Here is a 4,779-nt window from a genome sequence, read left to right as displayed (position 1 = left end):
CTAAGTTTCTTATGACAGGAATTGTTCCCTAAGTTGCATAACTTGACCGAGCAGGATACTTGGTATAAACAGACTCACCAAGTCCCAGTGGGTTCAAATGAAATATCTCAAGTCAATTTCTAGTTATGTTTTCTTGAAGCACAGCTTTCATTTTCTCATTCCTTGGACTTAGGAGGGATCCCTTTTAGTTTCTTGAACTAAGATAAGCTTGCTGAACTTGACCTTCAAATAGTCCTTCCACACTCCTATTCACTTTAAAAAAATTTAATTCCAGTATACTTAACGTACCATGGTGTATTAGTTTCCGGTGCACAATATAGTGATTCCACAATCGTACATCTTACTCAGTGCTCATTGTGATAAGTGCATTCTTAATCCCCTTCATATTTCACTCATCCCGCCTCCCAGCTCTCCTCTGGTAACCATCAGCTTATTCTCCATATTTAAAAATGTTTTTTTGGTTTGTCTCATTTTTTTTCTTTGTTTCTTAATTTCCACATATGAGTGAAATCATATTGCATCTGTCTTTCTCTGACCGATTTCACTTAGTATTATACTCTTTAGAACCTTCCGTGTGTTGCAAACGACAAGATTTCATTTTTATGGCTGAATAATATTTCATTGCATATGTTTACCATACGTGCTTTATCCATTCCCCTATCGTTGGACACTTGGCTGCTTCCATATTTGGCTGTTGATAGTATGCATTTAGTGCCGTTTTGGTGTTTTATGGTGGTTTTTGTAGTTCTTCTCTGTTTCTTCTCTTGCTCTCTCGGTTTGCTGGCTTTCTTTAGTGATACACTTGGAATCTTTTCTCTTTATTGTTTGCATATCTGTTCCAGTTTTTGATTTGTGGTACCGTTCGGTTTATATGTAACATCGTATGCACACAGCAGTCTATATGAAGGTGATGGTTACTTCAGTTTGAATCCGGAAAAGCATCACGTCTTTACTCCTCCCGCTCGCACAGCACGTTTTAGGTATATGGTGTCGTACTTCACGTTTTTACTTTGCGAATCCCTTGCTTGATTTTTATAAATATACTTATTTTTACTGCTTTTGTGCTTCCTACTTTTCTTTCGCTTGTAGTCCTTCTTTCACTCAGAGTCACCGTTAACATTTCTTGTAAGGCTGGTTTCGTGGTCATGAATTCTTTTAACTTGTGTTTTTTTGGGAAGCTCTCCTATGCTGAATGATAGCCTTCCTAGATAGAGTATTCTTGGTTGCAGGTTTTCTTTCATCAGTTTGAATATACATGGCACTCTCTTCTTGCCTACAAGTTTCTGCCGAAAAATCAGCTGATAATGTTACGGGATTTCCCTGTATATAACTGTTTTCTTTTTTCTTGCTTTTAAAATTCTCTTAATCTCTGCTTTTTGCCATTTTAATTACTATGCGTCTTAGTGTGGGCCTCCTTGGGTTGATTTTATTGGAGGCTTTCTGTGCTTTCTGGATCTGGATTTCCGTTTCCTTTACCAGATTCATGAAGTTTTCAGCTATTATTTCTTCAAATAAATTCTCTGTGCCCTTGTCGCCCTCTTCTTCTGGGATCCCTATAATGAGAATATTATAATGCATGATGGTGACACTGAGTTCCTTTCATGTGTTTTCATTTTTTATTCTTTTCTCTCTCCTGTTCAGCTTGCTTACTTTCCATTACTCTGTCCTTCATGTCGCTGGTCTCTTCTGCTTCCTCCACTCTACCATTTATTCCTTCTAGTGTATTTTTAATATCAGTTAATGAGTTCATCTCTGATTGGTTGTTTTCTCTCTTTGCTAAGGGTCTCATGGAGATCCTCCACTGTGTTCTCAAGGCCAGTGAGTATTTTTTATGACCATTGCTTTAAATTTTCCATCACGCGTATTATCTCCATTTCGTTTAGCTGTCTTGCTGTGATTTTGTCCTGTTCTTTTATTTGGGATATACTCTGTCTCCTCATTTTGTCCGTTTCTATGTGTTAGGAAAGTCAGTTATGTCTCCTGCCCTTGAAAGTAGTGGCCTTATGATGAAGAGACCCCGTCGTGCCCTGCAGCACAATGTCCCTGTTTTCGAGAACCTGGCGCTTCGGGGGTGTCTATTTGTGTTGTGTGTGCCCTACAGCTGAGCCACATTTGCCTGCAGTCTGGTCATCTGCAGTGGCTCTGTTTGCCTGGCTGTGGGCAGGCTTTGGTCCCTGGGTTGTTAGTGGGCTAACGTGGGGTCACCTTGGGCTTGAATTGGGTTAGACCAGGTGTTTGCCAGTCACAGAAGCATCAAACGGCAGGGTGCTTTCCCTGTGTTGTCTCCTTAGAAGCTTTTGTTGGTGGGCAGGGCCTTGAGTCAGACCCGTTATCTGCCCCTGCCCATGGCTGGGTTTGCAGTGTGACTGGTGTGTGTGATTATCTTCCCCTCTCCCCAGGGCAGGAGTCACTTTGGGGTGGTGCTGGCCACCGTTGGGGTTGCTTGCACCTTGCAAGCTTGTGGCACTGCTTTGGATGGTCACCTGCCAATGGTGCGTCGGCAGGGGTGGATCTGCAGGAGAACGCAGGGCGGGTCGTGCGGTGCCAGGAAGGGCTGCGCTGGCCCACTGTGAGGCGCACTGTTAGCAAGCTAGATGGGCGTGTCCATGTTCTACTTGTTCGCACGAGTGCGTGTATCCAGGCTGGGGTGCAGGGGTGGGGAAAATGGCACCCACTAGCTCTAGAAGTCTCCCAAAGGTCCCTGCCCCTCCAGCACACACTCTGAGGTTAGGGAATAAATCTTTTTGTATACCCGAGGCACTTCTCAGACTGCTGCTTCTATGCTGTATCGCTGCAGAGCTGTTTGTTGTGCTGTCTCTTTAAGGGTGAGGACTCAGCTTCCCCCCATTGCCCTCTGAGCCCACCGATTGTTAAAATTCCAGGTGTTAGGTCTGATTATAAGAACAGTTAGTCCCCTCTGGTTTTCAAAGCCAAATGTTACTGGGATTTGTCTTTCCAGTGTCGGTCCCTTGTGTGTGGGGTGCCTGGTGTGGGATCTGCTCTCACCAGTGGACAGTCCCATGGGTCAGTTTGGCTCCTGACCATGTCTCTGCCCTTCCTATCCTCTTTGATGTGGCCTCTTCTCTACACTTAGCTGTGGAGAGTCTGTTTTGCTGTCTTTAGGTCATTTTCTGGTTTATGTACTTTGATATGGGAGTAATTTGGTATAACCATAGGAGGAGGTCAGCTTGGGATCCCCCTGCTCTGCCACCTTCTCTGGAAGTCAGCATTTTTTAAATTATGGAATTTTAAAAGTTCTTTATATATTCTAGGTACGTGTCCCTTGTCAGATACATGATTTGCAAAGGATTTCTCCCATTCTGTGGGGTGTCTTTTCACTTTCTTGATGTCTTTGAAGCACAAGAATATTTAATTTTTAAGATGTCCAGTCTGTTTTTTCTTTTGTGGGTTCTAAGGTATGTTACTAAGTAAAAATAGCCATGTGTACAGAATTGTTTATAAGATAGTAATTTGTCTTTGTAAAAAAGGATGAAGGACAAGGAGACTATATATGTTTGTATTTGCTTGTATATGCATAAGCAGTATAAACTGAAAATAGTAGTTATCTCTCTTAGGGGAGAACTGCAGGGATGGGAGCCATGGGTAGGAAGGAGACTTTGCTATATACTTTTAAATTTCATTTTTGAATAAAATTAAAATATTCACTATGTAAAACAATTAAAAATGGTGATTCAGTAAACCTAGGATTCTAATACTCCTACTGAATGAACAGGCTCTCAAAAAGGCAAGACAATTTTTGAAGATATTATGTGCATATGATAGAAAAAATCCAAACAAGAGTATGCAGTAAACAGGATTCTTTCTTACCTGTGATCCCCAGTCCTTTGGATGTCACCACTCTTAGCAGTTTCTTGTGTAGCCGACCAGAGACCAGAGACCACACATACCAGTGTGGATGTACCTGTATACATACCACTCCGTTCCCCTCCCATTTTTAAAAAACAGAAACAGACTATAACCATTGTCCTGCAAACATGCTCTTTACTGAAAAATAGATTTTGTAGATTTGTTCTACGATGACGTAAAATCTGCATCAATAATTATCAGTCTACTTAATTTTTAAGTAGGCTATATAATTTTAACATATCATTTAACTAGTTCCTTGCTAATGAATTTTAAGGCGGTTTCCGGCTCTGTTGTTACTGCAGTGGTGCAGTGAATGTCCTTGTACGTATATGCAAAGTACATGTGATGGATAAGAGTGTGTGATAGTATACACATGAGATGAACTCCTGATGTGGAACTGTGGGGTCAGAGAGTATATGATTTTTGGGTGCCTGGGTGGCTCAGTTAGTTGTCTGCCTTCAGCTCGGGTCATGATCCTGGAGTCCTGGGATCAAGCCCCGTGTGTCAGGCTCCCTGCTCAGTGGACAGTCTGCTTCTCCCTCTGACCACCGCCCCCCACCCCACCCTGCCCTGTGCTCTCTCACTCTCAAATAAATAAAATCTTTTTAAAAAAGAGTATATGCTTTAATATTTTCATGTGTTTTCTAACAGAGCTCTACAATCAAATCCTCTTGGGATTGTGATTGGAAGCATTTCTTGTAAAGTAGGTCTAGTGATGATGAACTTCCTCAGCTTTTGTCTGGGAAAGTTTTATCTCCCTTTCATAGCTGAAGAACAACTTTGCCAGATAGTATTCTTGGTTGGCAGGTATTTTTCTTTCTTCTTTTAAAAATCATTTTATTTGGGGGCACCTGGGTGGCTCAGTAGGTTAAGCATCTGACTCTTGGTTTGGGTTCAGGTCACGATCTCAGG

This window comes from Ursus americanus, chromosome 3 (assembly GCF_024610735.1).
Source record: "Ursus americanus isolate L20-20 chromosome 3, mUrsAme1.1.p, whole genome shotgun sequence".
Lineage (NCBI taxonomy): Eukaryota > Metazoa > Chordata > Mammalia > Carnivora > Ursidae > Ursus > Ursus americanus.
This window is presented reverse-complemented; position numbering follows the sequence as displayed.